Source organism: Taudactylus pleione, unplaced genomic scaffold, assembly GCF_031769625.1.
Source record: "Taudactylus pleione unplaced genomic scaffold, aTauple2 ptg000967l, whole genome shotgun sequence".
In the NCBI taxonomy this organism is placed as follows: Eukaryota; Metazoa; Chordata; class Amphibia; order Anura; family Myobatrachidae; genus Taudactylus; species Taudactylus pleione.
In genome coordinates this window covers 12,952,501-12,970,000 of record NW_028285368.1, presented here as the reverse complement: position 1 = coordinate 12,970,000, position 17,500 = coordinate 12,952,501, and the positions used below count along the sequence as shown (strand labels likewise).

At 37.3% G+C, this 17,500-nt stretch overlaps 20 non-coding genes and 48 pseudogenes across 20 annotated transcripts; all 68 read left to right on the top strand.

The window, feature by feature from the left end:
• The first annotated feature begins 17 nt into the window (after window positions 1–17).
• On the top strand, window positions 18–136 carry LOC148471958 (5S ribosomal RNA). Its single transcript, XR_015873448.1, has one exon. It is a non-coding gene; the product is annotated as a 5S ribosomal RNA (ribosomal RNA).
• A 116-nt stretch (window positions 137–252) lies between these two features.
• Window positions 253–371, top strand: LOC148471957 (5S ribosomal RNA; annotated as a pseudogene).
• A 116-nt stretch (window positions 372–487) lies between these two features.
• Window positions 488–606, top strand: LOC148471956 (5S ribosomal RNA; annotated as a pseudogene).
• A 116-nt stretch (window positions 607–722) lies between these two features.
• LOC148471955 (5S ribosomal RNA) lies at window positions 723–841 on the top strand. The gene has a single exon (XR_015874491.1). It is a non-coding gene; the product is annotated as a 5S ribosomal RNA (ribosomal RNA).
• A 116-nt stretch (window positions 842–957) lies between these two features.
• On the top strand, window positions 958–1,076 carry LOC148471954 (5S ribosomal RNA). Its single transcript, XR_015873267.1, has one exon. It is a non-coding gene; the product is annotated as a 5S ribosomal RNA (ribosomal RNA).
• A 115-nt stretch (window positions 1,077–1,191) lies between these two features.
• Window positions 1,192–1,310, top strand: LOC148471953 (5S ribosomal RNA; annotated as a pseudogene).
• Window positions 1,311–1,426: 116 nt separating this feature from the next.
• LOC148471952 (5S ribosomal RNA) lies at window positions 1,427–1,545 on the top strand. Its single transcript, XR_015873975.1, has one exon. It is a non-coding gene; the product is annotated as a 5S ribosomal RNA (ribosomal RNA).
• A 350-nt stretch (window positions 1,546–1,895) lies between these two features.
• LOC148471951 (5S ribosomal RNA) lies at window positions 1,896–2,014 on the top strand (annotated as a pseudogene).
• Window positions 2,015–2,130: 116 nt separating this feature from the next.
• LOC148471950 (5S ribosomal RNA) lies at window positions 2,131–2,249 on the top strand (annotated as a pseudogene).
• Window positions 2,250–2,365: 116 nt separating this feature from the next.
• On the top strand, window positions 2,366–2,484 carry LOC148471949 (5S ribosomal RNA; annotated as a pseudogene).
• A 111-nt stretch (window positions 2,485–2,595) lies between these two features.
• Window positions 2,596–2,714, top strand: LOC148471948 (5S ribosomal RNA; annotated as a pseudogene).
• A 117-nt stretch (window positions 2,715–2,831) lies between these two features.
• LOC148471947 (5S ribosomal RNA) lies at window positions 2,832–2,950 on the top strand (annotated as a pseudogene).
• Window positions 2,951–3,066: 116 nt separating this feature from the next.
• On the top strand, window positions 3,067–3,185 carry LOC148471946 (5S ribosomal RNA). The gene has a single exon (XR_015874310.1). It is a non-coding gene; the product is annotated as a 5S ribosomal RNA (ribosomal RNA).
• Window positions 3,186–3,301: 116 nt separating this feature from the next.
• Window positions 3,302–3,420, top strand: LOC148471945 (5S ribosomal RNA; annotated as a pseudogene).
• A 115-nt stretch (window positions 3,421–3,535) lies between these two features.
• Window positions 3,536–3,654, top strand: LOC148471944 (5S ribosomal RNA). Its single transcript, XR_015873266.1, has one exon. It is a non-coding gene; the product is annotated as a 5S ribosomal RNA (ribosomal RNA).
• A 116-nt stretch (window positions 3,655–3,770) lies between these two features.
• Window positions 3,771–3,889, top strand: LOC148471943 (5S ribosomal RNA; annotated as a pseudogene).
• A 116-nt stretch (window positions 3,890–4,005) lies between these two features.
• LOC148471942 (5S ribosomal RNA) lies at window positions 4,006–4,124 on the top strand (annotated as a pseudogene).
• A 116-nt stretch (window positions 4,125–4,240) lies between these two features.
• Window positions 4,241–4,359, top strand: LOC148471941 (5S ribosomal RNA). Its single transcript, XR_015874490.1, has one exon. It is a non-coding gene; the product is annotated as a 5S ribosomal RNA (ribosomal RNA).
• A 116-nt stretch (window positions 4,360–4,475) lies between these two features.
• LOC148471940 (5S ribosomal RNA) lies at window positions 4,476–4,594 on the top strand. The gene has a single exon (XR_015873264.1). It is a non-coding gene; the product is annotated as a 5S ribosomal RNA (ribosomal RNA).
• Window positions 4,595–4,709: 115 nt separating this feature from the next.
• LOC148471939 (5S ribosomal RNA) lies at window positions 4,710–4,828 on the top strand (annotated as a pseudogene).
• Window positions 4,829–4,944: 116 nt separating this feature from the next.
• Window positions 4,945–5,063, top strand: LOC148471938 (5S ribosomal RNA; annotated as a pseudogene).
• Window positions 5,064–5,402: 339 nt separating this feature from the next.
• Window positions 5,403–5,521, top strand: LOC148471937 (5S ribosomal RNA; annotated as a pseudogene).
• Window positions 5,522–5,637: 116 nt separating this feature from the next.
• Window positions 5,638–5,756, top strand: LOC148471936 (5S ribosomal RNA; annotated as a pseudogene).
• Window positions 5,757–5,872: 116 nt separating this feature from the next.
• Window positions 5,873–5,991, top strand: LOC148471935 (5S ribosomal RNA; annotated as a pseudogene).
• Window positions 5,992–6,107: 116 nt separating this feature from the next.
• LOC148471934 (5S ribosomal RNA) lies at window positions 6,108–6,226 on the top strand (annotated as a pseudogene).
• Window positions 6,227–6,342: 116 nt separating this feature from the next.
• On the top strand, window positions 6,343–6,461 carry LOC148471933 (5S ribosomal RNA; annotated as a pseudogene).
• Window positions 6,462–6,576: 115 nt separating this feature from the next.
• LOC148471932 (5S ribosomal RNA) lies at window positions 6,577–6,695 on the top strand (annotated as a pseudogene).
• Window positions 6,696–6,811: 116 nt separating this feature from the next.
• On the top strand, window positions 6,812–6,930 carry LOC148471931 (5S ribosomal RNA; annotated as a pseudogene).
• A 115-nt stretch (window positions 6,931–7,045) lies between these two features.
• LOC148471930 (5S ribosomal RNA) lies at window positions 7,046–7,164 on the top strand (annotated as a pseudogene).
• Window positions 7,165–7,280: 116 nt separating this feature from the next.
• On the top strand, window positions 7,281–7,399 carry LOC148471929 (5S ribosomal RNA; annotated as a pseudogene).
• A 115-nt stretch (window positions 7,400–7,514) lies between these two features.
• On the top strand, window positions 7,515–7,633 carry LOC148471928 (5S ribosomal RNA). The gene has a single exon (XR_015873888.1). It is a non-coding gene; the product is annotated as a 5S ribosomal RNA (ribosomal RNA).
• Window positions 7,634–7,749: 116 nt separating this feature from the next.
• LOC148471927 (5S ribosomal RNA) lies at window positions 7,750–7,868 on the top strand (annotated as a pseudogene).
• A 116-nt stretch (window positions 7,869–7,984) lies between these two features.
• On the top strand, window positions 7,985–8,103 carry LOC148471926 (5S ribosomal RNA). Its single transcript, XR_015874004.1, has one exon. It is a non-coding gene; the product is annotated as a 5S ribosomal RNA (ribosomal RNA).
• A 115-nt stretch (window positions 8,104–8,218) lies between these two features.
• Window positions 8,219–8,337, top strand: LOC148471925 (5S ribosomal RNA; annotated as a pseudogene).
• A 116-nt stretch (window positions 8,338–8,453) lies between these two features.
• On the top strand, window positions 8,454–8,572 carry LOC148471924 (5S ribosomal RNA). Its single transcript, XR_015873974.1, has one exon. It is a non-coding gene; the product is annotated as a 5S ribosomal RNA (ribosomal RNA).
• A 350-nt stretch (window positions 8,573–8,922) lies between these two features.
• LOC148471923 (5S ribosomal RNA) lies at window positions 8,923–9,041 on the top strand (annotated as a pseudogene).
• Window positions 9,042–9,157: 116 nt separating this feature from the next.
• Window positions 9,158–9,276, top strand: LOC148471922 (5S ribosomal RNA; annotated as a pseudogene).
• A 116-nt stretch (window positions 9,277–9,392) lies between these two features.
• LOC148471921 (5S ribosomal RNA) lies at window positions 9,393–9,511 on the top strand (annotated as a pseudogene).
• A 116-nt stretch (window positions 9,512–9,627) lies between these two features.
• Window positions 9,628–9,746, top strand: LOC148471920 (5S ribosomal RNA; annotated as a pseudogene).
• A 336-nt stretch (window positions 9,747–10,082) lies between these two features.
• LOC148471919 (5S ribosomal RNA) lies at window positions 10,083–10,201 on the top strand (annotated as a pseudogene).
• A 116-nt stretch (window positions 10,202–10,317) lies between these two features.
• LOC148471918 (5S ribosomal RNA) lies at window positions 10,318–10,436 on the top strand. The gene has a single exon (XR_015874068.1). It is a non-coding gene; the product is annotated as a 5S ribosomal RNA (ribosomal RNA).
• A 116-nt stretch (window positions 10,437–10,552) lies between these two features.
• Window positions 10,553–10,671, top strand: LOC148471917 (5S ribosomal RNA; annotated as a pseudogene).
• Window positions 10,672–10,786: 115 nt separating this feature from the next.
• Window positions 10,787–10,905, top strand: LOC148471916 (5S ribosomal RNA; annotated as a pseudogene).
• Window positions 10,906–11,021: 116 nt separating this feature from the next.
• LOC148471915 (5S ribosomal RNA) lies at window positions 11,022–11,140 on the top strand (annotated as a pseudogene).
• Window positions 11,141–11,478: 338 nt separating this feature from the next.
• LOC148471914 (5S ribosomal RNA) lies at window positions 11,479–11,597 on the top strand. Its single transcript, XR_015873858.1, has one exon. It is a non-coding gene; the product is annotated as a 5S ribosomal RNA (ribosomal RNA).
• A 116-nt stretch (window positions 11,598–11,713) lies between these two features.
• LOC148471913 (5S ribosomal RNA) lies at window positions 11,714–11,832 on the top strand (annotated as a pseudogene).
• A 350-nt stretch (window positions 11,833–12,182) lies between these two features.
• Window positions 12,183–12,301, top strand: LOC148471912 (5S ribosomal RNA). Its single transcript, XR_015873733.1, has one exon. It is a non-coding gene; the product is annotated as a 5S ribosomal RNA (ribosomal RNA).
• Window positions 12,302–12,417: 116 nt separating this feature from the next.
• LOC148471911 (5S ribosomal RNA) lies at window positions 12,418–12,536 on the top strand (annotated as a pseudogene).
• Window positions 12,537–12,652: 116 nt separating this feature from the next.
• LOC148471910 (5S ribosomal RNA) lies at window positions 12,653–12,771 on the top strand (annotated as a pseudogene).
• A 116-nt stretch (window positions 12,772–12,887) lies between these two features.
• On the top strand, window positions 12,888–13,006 carry LOC148471909 (5S ribosomal RNA; annotated as a pseudogene).
• A 116-nt stretch (window positions 13,007–13,122) lies between these two features.
• LOC148471908 (5S ribosomal RNA) lies at window positions 13,123–13,241 on the top strand. The gene has a single exon (XR_015874003.1). It is a non-coding gene; the product is annotated as a 5S ribosomal RNA (ribosomal RNA).
• Window positions 13,242–13,356: 115 nt separating this feature from the next.
• On the top strand, window positions 13,357–13,475 carry LOC148471907 (5S ribosomal RNA; annotated as a pseudogene).
• Window positions 13,476–13,591: 116 nt separating this feature from the next.
• LOC148471906 (5S ribosomal RNA) lies at window positions 13,592–13,710 on the top strand. Its single transcript, XR_015873972.1, has one exon. It is a non-coding gene; the product is annotated as a 5S ribosomal RNA (ribosomal RNA).
• Window positions 13,711–14,060: 350 nt separating this feature from the next.
• Window positions 14,061–14,179, top strand: LOC148471905 (5S ribosomal RNA; annotated as a pseudogene).
• Window positions 14,180–14,295: 116 nt separating this feature from the next.
• LOC148471904 (5S ribosomal RNA) lies at window positions 14,296–14,414 on the top strand (annotated as a pseudogene).
• Window positions 14,415–14,530: 116 nt separating this feature from the next.
• On the top strand, window positions 14,531–14,649 carry LOC148471903 (5S ribosomal RNA; annotated as a pseudogene).
• Window positions 14,650–14,765: 116 nt separating this feature from the next.
• On the top strand, window positions 14,766–14,884 carry LOC148471902 (5S ribosomal RNA; annotated as a pseudogene).
• Window positions 14,885–14,995: 111 nt separating this feature from the next.
• Window positions 14,996–15,114, top strand: LOC148471901 (5S ribosomal RNA; annotated as a pseudogene).
• A 117-nt stretch (window positions 15,115–15,231) lies between these two features.
• On the top strand, window positions 15,232–15,350 carry LOC148471900 (5S ribosomal RNA; annotated as a pseudogene).
• A 116-nt stretch (window positions 15,351–15,466) lies between these two features.
• Window positions 15,467–15,585, top strand: LOC148471899 (5S ribosomal RNA). The gene has a single exon (XR_015874067.1). It is a non-coding gene; the product is annotated as a 5S ribosomal RNA (ribosomal RNA).
• Window positions 15,586–15,701: 116 nt separating this feature from the next.
• On the top strand, window positions 15,702–15,820 carry LOC148471898 (5S ribosomal RNA; annotated as a pseudogene).
• A 115-nt stretch (window positions 15,821–15,935) lies between these two features.
• On the top strand, window positions 15,936–16,054 carry LOC148471897 (5S ribosomal RNA). The gene has a single exon (XR_015873445.1). It is a non-coding gene; the product is annotated as a 5S ribosomal RNA (ribosomal RNA).
• Window positions 16,055–16,170: 116 nt separating this feature from the next.
• LOC148471896 (5S ribosomal RNA) lies at window positions 16,171–16,289 on the top strand (annotated as a pseudogene).
• A 116-nt stretch (window positions 16,290–16,405) lies between these two features.
• On the top strand, window positions 16,406–16,524 carry LOC148471895 (5S ribosomal RNA; annotated as a pseudogene).
• A 116-nt stretch (window positions 16,525–16,640) lies between these two features.
• LOC148471894 (5S ribosomal RNA) lies at window positions 16,641–16,759 on the top strand. The gene has a single exon (XR_015874489.1). It is a non-coding gene; the product is annotated as a 5S ribosomal RNA (ribosomal RNA).
• Window positions 16,760–16,875: 116 nt separating this feature from the next.
• LOC148471893 (5S ribosomal RNA) lies at window positions 16,876–16,994 on the top strand. Its single transcript, XR_015874488.1, has one exon. It is a non-coding gene; the product is annotated as a 5S ribosomal RNA (ribosomal RNA).
• A 116-nt stretch (window positions 16,995–17,110) lies between these two features.
• On the top strand, window positions 17,111–17,229 carry LOC148471892 (5S ribosomal RNA; annotated as a pseudogene).
• A 116-nt stretch (window positions 17,230–17,345) lies between these two features.
• Window positions 17,346–17,464, top strand: LOC148471891 (5S ribosomal RNA; annotated as a pseudogene).
• The last annotated feature ends 36 nt before the right edge of the window (window positions 17,465–17,500 follow it).

Sequence of the window (17,500 nt, the reverse complement as noted above, 5' to 3'; positions counted from 1 at the left end):
ATTTAATGCTTTTGGGCACCTACAGCCAAACCACACTGGACATGCCCAATCTCGTCTGATCTTGGAAACTATGCAGTGTTGGGCCTGGTTAGTACTTGGATGGGAGACCACCTGGGAATTCCAGGTGCTGTAGGTAATTTTATACTGCCATAACATTCTTTTCTATTACATTTTACATTTAATTTTTTCAACTTATCAATGAATTTACTTGAGTTAAGAAATAAAAGAGGTCTAAAGTTAATGGTTTTGAGCACCTACAGCCAAGCCACACTGGACATGCCCAATCTTGTCTGATCTTGGAAGCTATGCAGTGTTGGGCCTGGTTAGTACTTGGATGGGAGACCACCTGCGAATACCAGGAGTTGTAGGTAATTTTATACTGCCATAACATTCTTTTCTATTACATTTTACATTTAATTTTTTCAACTTATCAATGAATTTACTTGAGTAAAGAAGTAAAAGAGGTCTAAAGTTAATGTCTTTGAGCACCTACAGCCAAACCACACTGGACATGCCCAATCTCGTCTGATATTGGAAGCTATGCAGTGTTGGGCCTGGATAGTACTTGGATGGGAGACCACCTAGGAATCCCTGGTGCTGTAGGTAATTTTATATAGCCATAACATTCTTTTCTATTACATTTTACATTAAATTTTTTCAACTTATCAATGAATTTACTTGAGTTAAGAAGTAATAGCGGTATAAATTTAATGCTTTTGGGCACCTACAGCCAAACCACACTGGACATGCCCAATCTCGTCTGATCTTGGAAACTATGCAGTGTTGGGCCTGGTTAGTACTTGGATGGGAGACCACCTGGGAATACCAGGTGCTGTAGGTAATTTTATACTGCCATAACATTCTTTTCTATTACATTTTACATTTAATTTTTTCAACTTATCAATGAATTTACTTGAGTTAAGAAGTAAAAGAGGTCTAAAGTTAATGGTTTTGAGCACCTACAGCCAAACCACACTGGACATGCCCAATCTCGTCTGATCTTGGAAGCTATGCAGTGTTGGGCCTGGTTAGTACTTGGATGGGAGACCACCTGGGAATACCAGGTGCTGTAGGTAATTTTATACTGCAATAAAATTCTTTTCTATTACATTTTACATTTCATTTTTCAACTTATCATTGAATTTACTTGAGTTAAGAAGTAAAAGAGGTCTAAAGTTAATGTTTTTGAGCACCTACAGCCAAACCACACTGGACATGCCCAATCTCGTCTGAACTTGGAAGCTATTCAGTGTTGGGTGTGGTTAGTACTTGGATGGGAGACCACCAGGGATTACCAGGTGCTGTAGGTAATTTTATACTGCCATAACATTCTTTTCTATTACATTTTACATTTAATTTTTTCAACTTATCAATGAATTTACTTGAGTTAAGAAGTAATAGAGGTCTAAAGTTAATGTTTTTGAGCACCTACAGCCAAACCACACTGGACATGCCCAATCTCATCTGATCTTGGAAGCTATGCAGTGTTGGGCCTGGTTAGTATTTGGATGGGAGACCACCTGGGAATACCAGGTGCTGTAGGTAATTTTATATAGCCATAACATTCTTTTCTATTACATTTTACATTACATTTTTTCAATTAACAATGAATTTACTTGAGTTAAGAAGTAAAAGAGGTCTAAAGTTAATATTTTTCAGCACCTATTGCCAAACCACACTGGACATGGCCAATGTCGTTTGATCTTGGAAGCTATGCAGTGTTGGGAATGGTCAGTACTTGGATGGGAGACCACCTGGGAAAACCAGGTGCAGTAGGTAATTTTATACTGCCATAACATTCTTTTCTATTACATTTTACATTTAATTTTTTCAAGTTATCAATGAATTTACTTGAGTTAAGAAGTAATAGAGGTCTAAAGTTAATGTTTTTGATCACCTACAGCCAATCCACACTGGACATGCCCAATCTCGTCTTATCTTGGATGCTATGCAGTGTTGGGCCTGGTCAGTATTTGGATGGGAGACCACCTGGGAAAACCTGGTGCAGTAGGTTATTTTATACTGCCATAACATTCTTTTCTATTACATTTTACATTTAATTTTTTCAACTTATCAATGAATTTACTTGAGTTAAGAAGTAATACAGGTCTAAAGTTAATGTTTTTGAGCACCTACAGCCAAACCACACTGGACATGCCCAATCTCGTCTGATCTTGGAAGCTATGCAGTGTTGGGACTGGTTTGTACTTGGTTGGGAGACTACCTAGGAATCCCAGGTTCTGTAGGTAATTTTATACTGCCATAACATTCTTTTCTATTACATTTTACATTTAATTTTTTCAACTTATCAATGAATTTACTTGAGTAAAGAAGTAAAAGATGTCTAAAGTTAATGTTTTTGAGCACCAACAGCCAAACCACAGTGGACATGCCCAATCTCGTCTGATCTTGGAAGCTATGCAGTGTTGGGCCTGGTTAGTACTTGGATGGGAGACCACCTAGGAATCCCAGGTGCTGTAGGTAATTTTATACTGCCATAACAGTCTATTACATTTTACATTTAATTTTTTCAACTTATCAATGAATTTACTTGAGTAAAGAAGTAAAAGAGGTCTAAAGTTAATGTCTTTGAGCACCTACAGCCAAACCACACTGGACATGCCCAATCTCGTCTGATATTGGAAGCTATGCAGTGTTGGGCTTGGATAGTACTTGGATGGGAGACCACCTAGGAATCCCTGGTGCTGTAGGTAATTTTATATAGCCATAACATTCTTTTTCTATTAAATTTTACATTTAATTTTTTCAACTTATCAATGAATTTACTTGAGTTAAGAAGTAAAAGATGTCTAAAGTTAATGTTTTTGAGTACCTACAGTCAAACCACACTGGACATGCCCAATCTCATCTGATCTTGGGAGCTATGCAGTGTTTGGCCTGGTTTGTACTTGGATGGGAGACCACCTGGGAATACCAGGTGCTGTAGGTAATTTTATACTGCCATAACATTCTTTTCTAGAACATTTTACATTTAATTTTTTCAACTTATCAATGAATTTACTTGAGTTAAGAAGTAAAAGAGGTCTAAAGTTAATGTTTTTGAGCACCTACAGCCAAACCACACTGGACATGCCCAATCTCATCTGATCTTGGAAGCTATGCAGTGTTGGGCCTGGTTAGTACTTGGATGGGAGACCACCTGGGAATACCAGGTGCTGTAGGTAATTTTATACTGCCATAACATTCTTTTCTATTACATTTTACATTTAATTTTTTCAACTTATTAATTAATTTACTTGAGTTAAGAAGTAATAGAGGTCTAAAGTTAATGCTTTTGCGCACCTACAGCCAAACCACACTGGACATGCCCAATCTTGTCTGATCTTGGAAGCTATGCAGTGTTGGGCCTAGTTAGTACTTGGATGGGAGACCACCTGCGAATACCAGGAGTTGTAGGTAATTTTATACTGCCATAACATTCTTTTCTATTATATTTTACATTTAATTTTACAACTTATCATTGAATTTACTTGAGTTAAGAAGTAAAAGAGGTCTAAAGTTAATGTTTTTGAGCACCTACAGCCAAACCACACTGGACATGCCCAATCTCGTCTGATCTTGGAAGCTATGCAGTGTTGGGCCTGGTTAGTACTTGGATGGGAGACCACCTGGGAATACCAGGTGCTGTAGGTAATTTTATACTGCCATAACATTCTTTTCTATTACATTTTACATTTAATTTTTTCAACTTATCAATGAATTTACTTGTGTTAAGAAGTAATAGCGGTATAAATTTAATGCTTTTGGGCACCTACAGCCAAACCACACTGGACATGCCCAATCTCGTCTGATCTTGGAAACTATGCAGTGTTGGGCCTGGTTAGTACTTGGATGGGAGACCACCTGGGAATTCCAGGAGTTGTAGGTAATTTTATACTGCCATAACATTCTTTTCTATTACATTTTACATTTAATTTTTTCAACTTATCAATGAATTTACTTGAGTAAAGAAGTAAAAGAGGTCTAAAGTTAATGTCTTTGAGCACCTACAGCCAAACCACACTGGACATGCCCAATCTCGTCTGATATTGGAAGCTATGCAGTGTTGGGCCTGGATAGTACTTGGATGGGAGACCACCTAGGAATCCCTGGTGCTGTAGGTAATTTTATATAGCCATAACATTCTTTTCTATTACATTTTACATTAAATTTTTTCAACTTATCAATGAATTTACTTGAGTTAAGAAGTAATAGCGGTATAAATTTAATGCTTTTGGGCACCTACAGCCAAACCACACTGGACATGCCCAATCTCGTCTGATCTTGGAAACTATGCAGTGTTGGGCCTGGTTAGTACTTGGATGGGAGACCACCTGGGAATACCAGGTGCTGTAGGTAATTTTATACTGCCATAACATTCTTTTCTATTACATTTTACATTTAATTTTTTCAACTTATCAATGAATTTACTTGAGTTAAGAAGTAAAAGAGGTCTAAAGTTAATGGTTTTGAGCACCTACAGCCAAACCACACTGGACATGCCCAATCTCGTCTGATCTTGGAAGCTATGCAGTGTTGGGCCTGGTTAGTACTTGGATGGGAGACCACCTGGGAATACCAGGTGCTGTAGGTAATTTTATACTGCAATAAAATTCTTTTCTATTACATTTTACATTTCATTTTTCAACTTATCATTGAATTTACTTGAGTTAAGAAGTAAAAGAGGTCTAAAGTTAATGTTTTTGAGCACCTACAGCCAAACCACACTGGACATGCCCAATCTCGTCTGAACTTGGAAGCTATTCAGTGTTGGGTGTGGTTAGTACTTGGATGGGAGACCACCAGGGATTACCAGGTGCTGTAGGTAATTTTATACTGCCATAACATTCTTTTCTATTACATTTTACATTTAATTTTTTCAACTTATCAATGAATTTACTTGAGTTAAGAAGTAATAGAGGTCTAAAGTTAATGTTTTTGAGCACCTACAGCCAAACCACACTGGACATACCCAATCTCATCTGATCTTGGAAGCTATGCAGTGTTGGGACTGGTTTGTACTTGGATGGGAGACCACCTAGAAATCCCAGGTTCTGTAGGTAATTTTATACTGCCATAACATTCTTTTCTATTACATTTTACATTTAATTTTTTCAACTTATCAGTGAATTGACTTGAGTAAAGAAGTAAAAGAGGTCTAAAGTTAATGTTTTTGAGCACCTACAGCCAAACCACAGTGGACATGCCCAATCTCGTCTCAAGCTCTGCAGTGTTGGGCCTGGTTAGTACTTGGATGGGAGACCACCTAGGAATCCCAGGTGCTGTAGGTAATTTTATACTGCCATAACAGTCTATTACATTTTACATTTAATTTTTTCAACTTATCAATGAATTTACTTGAGTAAAGAAGTAAAAGAGGTCTAAAGTTAATGTCTTTGAGCACCTACAGCCAAACCACACTGGACATGCCCAATCTCGTCTGATATTGGAAGCTATGCAGTGTTGGGCCTGGATAGTACTTGGATGGGAGACCACCTAGGAATCCCTGGTGCTGTAGGTAATTTTATATAGCCATAACATTCTTTTCTATTACATTTTACATTACATTTTTTCAACTTATCAATTAATTTACTTGAGTTAAGAAGTAAAAGAGGTCTAAATTTAATGTTTTTGAGCGCCTATAGCCAAACCACACTGGACATGCCCAATCTCGTCTGATCTTGGAAGTTATGCAGTGTTGGGCCTGGTTAGTACTTGAATGGGAGACCACCTGGGAATATCAGGTGCTGTAGGTAATTTTATACTGCCATAACATTCTTTTCTATTAAATTTTACATTTAATTTTTTCAACTTGTCAATGAATTTACTTGAGTTAAGAAGTAAAAGATGTCTAAAGTTAATGTTTTTGAGCACCTACAGTCAAACCACACTGGACATGCCCAATCTCGTCTGATCTTGGAAGCTCTGCAGTGTTTGGCCTGGTTTGTACTTGGATGGGAGACCACCTGGGAATACCAGGTGCTGTAGGTATTTTTATACTGCCATAACATTCTTTTCTAGAACATGTTACATTTAATTTTTTCAACTTATCAATAAATTTACTTGAGTTAAGAAGTAAAAGAGGTCTAAAGTTAATGTTTTTGAGCACCTACAGCCAAACCACACTGGACATGCCCAATCTCATCTGATCTTGGAAGCTATGCAGTGTTGGGCCTGGTTAGTACTTGGATGGGAGACCACCTGGCAATACCAGGTGCTGTAGTTAATTTTATACTTCCATAATATTCTTTTCTATTACATTTTACATTTAATTTTTTCAACTTATCAATGAATTTACTTGAGTTAAGAAGTAATAGAGGTCTAAAGTTAATTCTTTTGCGCACCTACAGCCAAACCACACTGGACATGCCCAATCTTGTCTGATCTTGGAAGCTATGCAGTGTTGGGCCTGGTTAGTACTTGGATGGGAGACCACCTGGGAATACCATGAGCTGTAGGTAATTTTATACTGCCTTACCATTCTTTTCTATTATATTTTACATTTAATTTTACAACTTATCATTGAATTTACTTGAGTTAAGAAGTAAAAGAGGTCTAAAGTTAATGATTTTGAGCACCTACAGCCAAACCACACTGGACATGCCCAATCTCATCTGATCTTGGAAGCTATGCAGTGTTGGGCCTGGTTAGTACTTGGATGGGAGACCACCTGGCAATACCAGGTGCTGTAGTTAATTTTATACTTCCATAATATTCTTTTCTATTACATTTTACATTTAATTTTTTCAACTTATCAATGAATTTACTTGAGTTAAGAAGTAATAGAGGTCTAAAGTTAATGCTTTTGCGCACCTACAGCCAAACCACACTGGACATGCCCAATCTTGTCTGATCTTGGAAGCTATGCAGTGTTGGGCCTGGTTAGTACTTGGATGGGAGACCACCTGGGAATACCAGGTGCTGTAGGTAATTTTATACTGCCATAACATTCTTTTCTATTATATTTTACATTTAATTTTACAACTTATCATTGAATTTACTTGAGTTAAGAAGTAAAAGAGGTCTAAAGTTAATGTTTTTGAGCACCTACAGCCAAACCACACTGGACATGCCCAATCTCATCTGATCTTGGAAGCTATGCATTGTTGGGCCTGGTTAGTACTTGGATGGGAGACCACCTGGGAATACCAGGTGCTGTAGGTAATTTTATACTGCCATAACATTCTTTTCTATTACATTTTACATTTAATTTTTTCAACTTATTAATGAATTTACTTGAGTTAAGAAGTTAAAGAGGTCTAAAGTTAATGTTCTTGAGCACCTACAGCCAAACCACACTGGACATGCCCAATCACATCTGATCTTGGAAGCTATGCAGTGTTGGGCCTGGTTAGTACTTGGATGGGAGACCACCTGGGAATGCCAGGAGCTGTAGGTAATTTTATACTGCCATAACATTCTTTTCTATTATATTTTACATTTAATTTTACAACTTATCATTGAATTTACTTGAGTTAAGAAGTAAAAGAGGTCTAAAGTTATTGTTTTTGAGCACCTACAGCCAAACCACACTGGACATGCCCAATCTCGTCTGATCTTGGAAGCTATGCAGTGTTGGGCCTGGTTAGTACTTGAATGGGAGACCACCTGGGAATACCAGGTGCTGTAGGTAATTTTATACTGCCATAACATTCTTTTCTATTACATTTTACATTTAATTTTTTCAACTTATCAATGAATTTACTTGAGTTAAGAAGTAATAGCGGTATAAATTTAATGCTTTTGGGCACCTACAGCCAAACCACACAGGACATGCCCAATCTCGTCTAATCTTGGAAACTATGCAGTGTTGGGCCTGGTTAGTACTTGGATGGGAGACCACCTAGGAATACCAGCTGCTGTAGGTAATTTTATACTGCCATAACATTCTTTTCTATAACATTTTACATTTAATTTTTTCAACTTATCAATGAATTTACTTGAGTTAAGAAATAAAAGAGGTCTAAAGTGAATGGTTTTGAGCACCTACAGCCAAACCACACTGGACAAGCCCAATCTCGTCTGATCTTGGAAGCTATGCAGTGTTGGGCCTGGTTAGTACTTGGATGGGAGACCACCTGGGAATACCAGGTGCTGTAGGTAATTTTATACTGCCATAACATTCTTTTCTATTACATTTTACTTTTCATTTTTCAACTTATCATTGAATTTACTTGAGTTAAGAAGTAAAAGAGGTCTAAAGTTAATGTTTTTGAGCACCTACAGCCAAACCACACTGGACATGCCCAATCTCGTCTGAACTTGGAAGCTATGCAGTGTTGGGCCTGGTTAGTACTTGGATGGGAGACCACCAGGGATTACCAGATGCTGTAGGTAATTTTATACTGCCATAACATTCTTTTCTATTACATTTTAAATTTAATTTTTTCAACTTATCAATGAATTTACTTGAGTTAAGAAGTAATAGAGGTCTAAAGTTAATGTTTTTGAGCACCTACAGCCAAACCACACTGGACATGCCCAATCTCATCTGATCTTGGAAGCTATGCAGTGTTGGGCCTGGTTAGTATTTGGATGGGAGACCACCTGGGAATACCAGGTGCTGTAGGTATTTTTATATAGCCATAACATTCTTTTCTATTACATTTTACATTACATTTTTTCAATTAACGATGAATTTACTTGAGTTAAGAAGTAAAAGAGGTCTAAAGTTAATATTTTTCAGCACCTATAGCCAAACCACACTGGACATGGCCAATGTCGTTTGATCTTGGAAGCTATGCAGTGTTGGGAATGGTCAGTACTTGGATGGGAGACCACCTGGGAAAACCAGGTGCAGTAGGTAATTTTATACTGCCATAACATTCTTTTCTATTACATTTTACATTTAATTTTTTCAAGTTATCAATGAATTTACTTGAGTTAAGAAGTAATAGAGGTCTAAAGTTAATGTTTTTGACCACCTACAGCCAATCCACACTGGACATGCCCAATCTCGTCTTATCTTGGATGCTATGCAGTGTTGGGCCTGGTCAGTATTTGGATGGGAGACCACCTGGGAAAACCTGGTGCAGTAGGTTATTTTATACTGCCATAACATTCTTTTCTATTACATTTTACATTTAATTTTTTCAACTTATCAATGAATTTACTTGAGTTAAGAAGTAATACAGGTCTAAAGTTAATGTTTTTGAGCACCTACAGCCAAACCACACTGGACATGCCCAATCTCGTCTGATCTTGGAAGCTATGCAGTGTTGGGACTGGTTTGTACTTGGTTGGGAGACTACCTAGGAATCCCAGGTTCTGTAGGTAATTTTATACTGCCATAACATTCTTTTCTATTACATTTTACATTTAATTTTTTCAAGTTATCAATGAATTTACTTGAGTTAAGAAGTAATAGAGGTCTAAAGTTAATGTTTTTGACCACCTACAGCCAATCCACACTGGACATGCCCAATCTCGTCTTATCTTGGATGCTATGCAGTGTTGGGCCTGGTCAGTATTTGGATGGGAGACCACCTGGGAAAACCTGGTGCAGTAGGTTATTTTATACTGCCATAACATTCTTTTCTATTACATTTTACATTTAATTTTTTCAACTTATCAATGAATTTACTTGAGTAAAGAAGTAAAAGATGTCTAAAGTTAATGTTTTTGAGCACCAACAGCCAAACCACAGTGGACATGCCCACTCTCGTCTGATCTTGGAAGCTATGCAGTGTTGGGCCTGGTTAGTACTTGGATGGGAGACCACCTAGGAATCCCAGGTGCTGTAGGTAATTTTATACTGCCATAACAGTCTATTACATTTTACATTTAATTTTTTCTACTTATCAATGAATTTACTTGAGTAAAGAAGTAAAAGAGGTCTAAAGTTAATGTCTTTGAGCACCTACAGCCAAACCACACTGGACATGCCCAATCTCGTCTGATATTGGAAGCTATGCAGTGTTGGGCTTGGATGGGAGACCACCTAGGAATCCCTGGTGCTGTAGGTAATTTTATATAGCCATAACATTCTTTTTCTATTAAATTTTACATTTAATTTTTTCAACTTATCAATGAATTTACTTGAGTTAAGAAGTAAAAGATGTCTAAAGTTAATGTTTTTGAGCACCTACAGTCAAACCACACTGGACATGCCCAATCTCATCTGATCTTGGAAGCTATGCAGTGTTTGGACTGGTTTGTACTTGGATGGGAGACCACCTGGGAATACCAGGTGCTGTAGGTAATTTTATACTGCCATAACATTCTTTTCTAGAACATTTTACATTTAATTTTTTCAACTTATCAATGAATTTACTTGAGTTAAGAAGTAAAAGAGGTCTAAAGTTAATGTTTTTGAGCACCTACAGCCAAACCACACTGGACAAGCCCAATCTCATCTGATCTTGGAAGCTATACAGTGTTGGGCCTGGTTAGTACTTGGATGGGAGACCACCTGGGAATACCAGGTGCTGTAGGTAATTTTATACTGCCATAACATTCTTTTCTATTACATTTTACATTTAATTTTTTCAACTTATTAATTAATTTACTTGAGTTAAGAAGTAATAGAGGTCTAAAGTTAATGCTTTTGCGCACCTACAGCCAAACCACACTGGACATGCCCAATCTTGTCTGATCTTGGAAGCTATGCAGTGTTGGGCCTGGTTAGTACTTGGATGGGAGACCACCTGCGAATACCAGGAGTTGTAGGTAATTTTATACTGCCATAACATTCTTTTCTATTATATTTTACATTTAATTTTACAACTTATCATTGAATTTACTTGAGTTAAGAAGTAAAAGAGGTCTAAAGTTAATGTTTTTGAGCACCTACAGCCAAACCACACTGGACATGCCCAATCTCGTCTGATCTTGGAAACTATGCAGTGTTGGGCCTGGTTAGTACTTGGATGGGAGACTACCTGGGAATTCCAGGTGCTGTAGGTAATTTTATACTGCCATAACATTCTTTTCTATTACATTTTACATTTAATTTTTTCAACTTATCAATGAATTTACTTGAGTTAAGAAATAAAAGAGGTCTAAAGTTAATTGTTTTGAGCACCTACAGCCAAGCCACACTGGACATACCCAATCTCATCTGATCTTGGAAGCTATGCAGTGTTGGGACTGGTTTGTACTTGGATGGGAGACCACCTAGAAATCCCAGGTTCTGTAGGTAATTTTATACTGCCATAACATTCTTTTCTATTACATTTACATTTAATTTTTTCAACTTATCAGTGAATTTACTTGAGTAAAGAAGTAAAAGAGGTCTAAAGTTAATGTTTTTGAGCACCTACAGCCAAACCACAGTGGACATGCCCAATCTCGTCTGAAGCTCTGCAGTGTTGGGCCTGGTTAGTACTTGGATGGGAGACCACCTAGGAATCCCAGGTGCTGTAGGTAATTTTATACTGCCATAACAGTCTATTACATTTTACATTTAATTTTTTCAACTTATCAATGAATTTACTTGAGTAAAGAAGTAAAAGAGGTCTAAAGTTAATGTCTTTGAGCACCTACAGCCAAACCACACTGGACATGCCCAATCTCGTCTGATCTTGGAAGTTATGCAGTGTTGGGCCTGGTTAGTACTTGAATGGGAGACCACCTGGGAATATCAGGTGCTGTAGGTAATTTTATACTGCCATAACATTCTTTTCTATTAAATTTTACATTTAATTTTTTCAACTTGTCAATGAATTTACTTGAGTTAAGAAGTAAAAGATGTCTAAAGTTAATGTTTTTGAGCACCTACAGTCAAACCACACTGGACATGCCCAATCTCGTCTGATCTTGGAAGCTATGCAGTGTTGGGCCTGGTTAGTACTTGGATGGGAGACCGCCTGGGAATACCAGGAGCTGTAGATAATTTTATACTGCCAAAACATTCTTTTCCATTACATTTTACATTTAATTTTTCAACTTATCATTGAATTTACATGAGTTAAGAAGTAAAAGAGGTCTAAAGTTAATACTTTTGAGCACCTACAGCCAATCCATACTGGACATTCCCCATCTCGTCTTATCTTGGTAGCTATTCAGTGTTGGGCATGGTCAGTACTTGGATGGGAGACCACCTGGGAAAACCAGCTGCAGTAGGTAATTTTATACTGCCATAACATTCTTTTCTATTACATTTTACATTTAATTTTTTCAACTTATCAATGAATTTACTTGAGTTAAGAAGTAATAGAGGTCTAAAGTTAATGTTTTTGAGCACCTACAGCCAAACCACACTGGACATGCCCAATCTCGTCTGATCTTGGAAGCTATACAGTGTTGGGCCTGGTTAGTACTTGGATGGGAGACCACCTGGGAATACCAGGTGCTGTAGGTAATTTTATGCAGCCATAACATTCTTTTCTATTACATTTTACATTTAATTTTTTCAACTTATCAATGAATTTACTTGAGTTAAGAAGTAAAAGAGGTCTAAAGTTAATGTTTTAGAGCACCTACAGCCAAACCACAGTGGACATGCCCAATCTCGTCTGATCTTGGAAGCTATGCAGTGTTGGACCTGTTTAGTACTTGGATAGGAGACCACCTAGGAATCCCAGGTGCTGTAGGTAATTTTATACTGCCATAACATTCTTTTCTATTACATTTTAAATTTAATTTTTTCAACTTATCAATGAATTTACTTGAGTTAAGAAGTAATAGAGGTCTAAAGATAATGTTTTTGAGCACCTACAGCCAAACCACACTGGACATGCCCAATCTCGTCTGTACTTGGAAGCTATGCAGTGTTGGGCCTGGTTAGTACTCGGAGGGGAAACCGCCAGGGATTACCAGGTGCTGTAGGTAATTTTATACTGCCATAACATTCTTTTCTATTACATTTTAAATTTAATTTTTTCAACTTATCAATGAATTTACTTGAGTTAAAAAGTAATAGCGGTATAAATTTAATGCTTTTGGGCACCTACAGCCAAACCACACAGGACATGCCCAATCTCGTCTAATCTTGGAAACTATGCAGTGTTGGGCCTGGTTAGTACTTGGATGGGAGACCACCTGGGAATACCAGGTGCTGTAGGTAATTTTATACTGCCATAACATTCTTTTCTATAACATTTTACATTTAATTTTTTCAACTTATCAATGAATTTACTTGAGTTAAGAAATAAAAGAGGTCTAAAGTTAATGGTTTTGAGCACCTACAGCCAAACCACACTGGACAAGCCCAATCTCGTCTGATCTTGGAAGCTATGCAGTGTTGGGCCTGGTTAGTACTTGGATGGGAGACCACCTGGGAATACCAGGTGCTGTAGGTAATTTTATACTGCCATAACATTCTTTTCTATTACATTTTACTTTTCATTTTTCAACTTATCATTGAATTTACTTGAGTTAAGAAGTAAAAGAGGTCTAAAGTTAATGTTTTTGAGCACCTACAGCCAAACCACACTGGACATGCCCAATCTCGTCTGAACTTGGAAGCTATGCAGTGTTGGGCCTGGTTAGTACTTGGATGGGAGACCACCAGGGATTACCAGATGCTGTAGGTAATTTTATACTGCCATAACATTCTTTTCTATTACATTTTAAATTTAATTTTTTCAACTTATCAATGAATTTACTTGAGTTAAGAAGTAATAGAGGTCTAAAGTTAATGTTTTTGAGCACCTACAGCCAAACCACACTGGACATGCCCAATCTCATCTGATCTTGGAAGCTATGCAGTGTTGGGCCTGGTTAGTATTTGGATGGGAGACCACCTGGGAATACCAGGTGCTGTAGGTATTTTTATATAGCCATAACATTCTTTTCTATTACATTTTACATTACATTTTTTCAATTAACGATGAATTTACTTGAGTTAAGAAGTAAAAGAGGTCTAAAGTTAATATTTTTCAGCACCTATAGCCAAACCACACTGGACATGGCCAATGTCGTTTGATCTTGGAAGCTATGCAGTGTTGGGAATGGTCAGTACTTGGATGGGAGACCACCTGGGAAAACCAGGTGCAGTAGGTAATTTTATACTGCCATAACATTCTTTTCTATTACATTTTACATTTAATTTTTTCAAGTTATCAATGAATTTACTTGAGTTAAGAAGTAATAGAGGTCTAAAGTTAATGTTTTTGACCACCTACAGCCAATCCACACTGGACATGCCCAATCTCGTCTTATCTTGGATGCTATGCAGTGTTGGGCCTGGTCAGTATTTGGATGGGAGACCACCTGGGAAAACCTGGTGCAGTAGGTTATTTTATACTGCCATAACATTCTTTTCTATTACATTTTACATTTAATTTTTTCAACTTATCAATGAATTTACTTGAGTTAAGAAGTAATACAGGTCTAAAGTTAATGTTTTTGAGCACCTACAGCCAAACCACACTGGACATGCCCAATCTCGTCTGATCTTGGAAGCTATGCAGTGTTGGGACTGGTTTGTACTTGGTTGGGAGACTACCTAGGAATCCCAGGTTCTGTAGGTAATTTTATACTGCCATAACATTCTTTTCTATTACATTTTACATTTAATTTTTTCAAGTTATCAATGAATTTACTTGAGTTAAGAAGTAATAGAGGTCTAAAGTTAATGTTTTTGACCACCTACAGCCAATCCACACTGGACATGCCCAATCTCGTCTTATCTTGGATGCTATGCAGTGTTGGGCCTGGTCAGTATTTGGATGGGAGACCACCTGGGAAAACCTGGTGCAGTAGGTTATTTTATACTGCCATAACATTCTTTTCTGTTACATTTTACATTTAATTTTTTCAACTTATCAATGAATTTACTTGAGTAAAGAAGTAAAAGATGTCTAAAGTTAATGTTTTTGAGCACCAACAGCCAAACCACAGTGGACATGCCCACTCTCGTCTGATCTTGGAAGCTATGCAGTGTTGGGCCTGGTTAGTACTTGGATGGGAGACCACCTAGGAATCCCAGGTGCTGTAGGTAATTTTATACTGCCATAACAGTCTATTACATTTTACATTTAATTTTTTCTACTTATCAATGAATTTACTTGAGTAAAGAAGTAAAAGAGGTCTAAAGTTAATGTCTTTGAGCACCTACAGCCAAACCACACTGGACATGCCCAATCTCGTCTGATATTGGAAGCTATGCAGTGTTGGGCTTGGATAGTACTTGGATGGGAGACCACCTAGGAATCCCTGGTGCTGTAGGTAATTTTATATAGCCATAACATTCTTTTTCTATTAAATTTTACATTTAATTTTTTCAACTTATCAATGAATTTACTTGAGTTAAGAAGTAAAAGATGTCTAAAGTTAATGTTTTTGAGCACCTACAGTCAAACCACACTGGACATGCCCAATCTCATCTGATCTTGGAAGCTATGCAGTGTTTGGACTGGTTTGTACTTGGATGGGAGACCACCTGGGAATACCAGGTGCTGTAGGTAATTTTATACTGCCATAACATTCTTTTCTAGAACATTTTACATTTAATTTTTTCAACTTATCAATGAATTTACTTGAGTTAAGAAGTAAAAGAGGTCTAAAGTTAATGTTTTTGAGCACCTACAGCCAAACCACACTGGACAAGCCCAATCTCATCTGATCTTGGAAGCTATACAGTGTTGGGCCTGGTTAGTACTTGGATGGGAGACCACCTGGGAATACCAGGTGCTGTAGGTAATTTTATACTGCCATAACATTCTTTTCTATTACATTTTACATTTAATTTTTTCAACTTATTAATTAATTTACTTGAGTTAAGAAGTAATAGAGGTCTAAAGTTAATGCTTTTGCGCACCTACAGCCAAACCACACTGGACATGCCCAATCTTGTCTGATCTTGGAAGCTATGCAGTGTTGGGCCTGGTTAGTACTTGGATGGGAGACCACCTGCGAATACCAGGAGTTGTAGGTAATTTTATACTGCCATAACATTCTTTTCTATTATATTTTACATTTAATTTTACAACTTATCATTGAATTTACTTGAGTTAAGAAGTAAAAGAGGTCTAAAGTTAATGTTTTTGAGCACCTACAGCCAAACCACACTGGACATGCCCAATCTCGTCTGATCTTGGAAACTATGCAGTGTTGGGCCTGGTTAGTACTTGGATGGGAGACCACCTGGGAATTCCAGGTGCTGTAGGTAATTTTATACTGCCATAACATTCTTTTCTATTACATTTTACATTTAATTTTTTCAACTTATCAATGAATTTACTTGAGTTAAGAAATAAAAGAGGTCTAAAGTTAATTGTTTTGAGCACCTACAGCCAAGCCACACTGGACATGCCCAATCTTGTCTGATCTTGGAAGCTATGCAGTGTTGGGCCTGGTTAGTACTTGGATGGGAGACCACCTTAGAATACCAGGAGTTGTAGGTAATTTTATACTGCCATAACATTCTTTTCTATTACATTTTACATTTAATTTTTTCAACTTATCAATGAATTTACTTGAGTAAAGAAGTAAAAGAGGTCTAAAGTTAATGTCTTTGAGCACCTACAGCCAAACCACACTGGACATGCCCAATCTCGTCTGATATTGGAAGCTAGGCAGTGTTGGGCCTGGATAGTACTTGGATGGGAGACCACCTAGGCATCCCTGGTGCTGTAGGTAATTTTATATAGCCATAACATTCTTTTCTATTACATTTTACATTAAATTTTTTCAACTTATCAATGAATTTACTTGAGTTAAGAAGTAATAGCGGTATAAATTTAATGCTTTTGGGCACCTACAGCCAAACCACACTGGACATGCCCAATCTCGTCTGATCTTGGAAACTATGCAGTGTTGGGCCTGGTTAGTACTTGGATGGGAGACCACCTGGGAATACCAGGTGCTGTAGGTAATTTTATACTGCCATAACATTCTTTTCTATTACATTTTACATTTAATTTTTTCAACTTATCAATGAATTTACTTGAGTTAAGAAGTAAAAGAGGTCTAAAGTTAATGGTTTTGAGCACCTACAGCCAAACCACACTGGACATGCCCAATCTCGTCTGATCTTGGAAACTATGCAGTGTTGGGCCTGGTTAGTACTTGGATGGGAGACCACCTGGGAATACCAGGTGCTGTAGGTAATTTTATACTGCCATAACATTCTTTTCTATTACATTTTACATTTAATTTTTTCAACTTATCAATGAATTTACTTGAGTTAAGAAGTAAAAGAGGTCTAAAGTTAATGGTTTTGAGCACCTACAGCCAAACCACACTGGACATGCCCAATCTCGTCTGAACTTGGAAGCTATTCAGTGTTGGGCGTGGTTAGTACTTGGATGGGAGACCACCAGGGATTACCAGGTGCTGTAGGTAATTTTATACTGCCATAACATTCTTTTCTATTACATTTTACATTTAATTTTTTCAACTTATCAATGAATTTACTTGAGTTAAGAAGTAATAGAGGTCTAAAGTTAATGTTTTTGAGCACCTACAGCCAAACCACACTGGACATACCCAATCTCATCTGATCTTGGAAGCTATGCAGTGTTGGGACTGGTTTGTACTTGGATGGGAGACCACCTAGAAATCCCAGGTTCTGTAGGTAATTTTATACTGCCATAACATTCTTTTCTATTACATT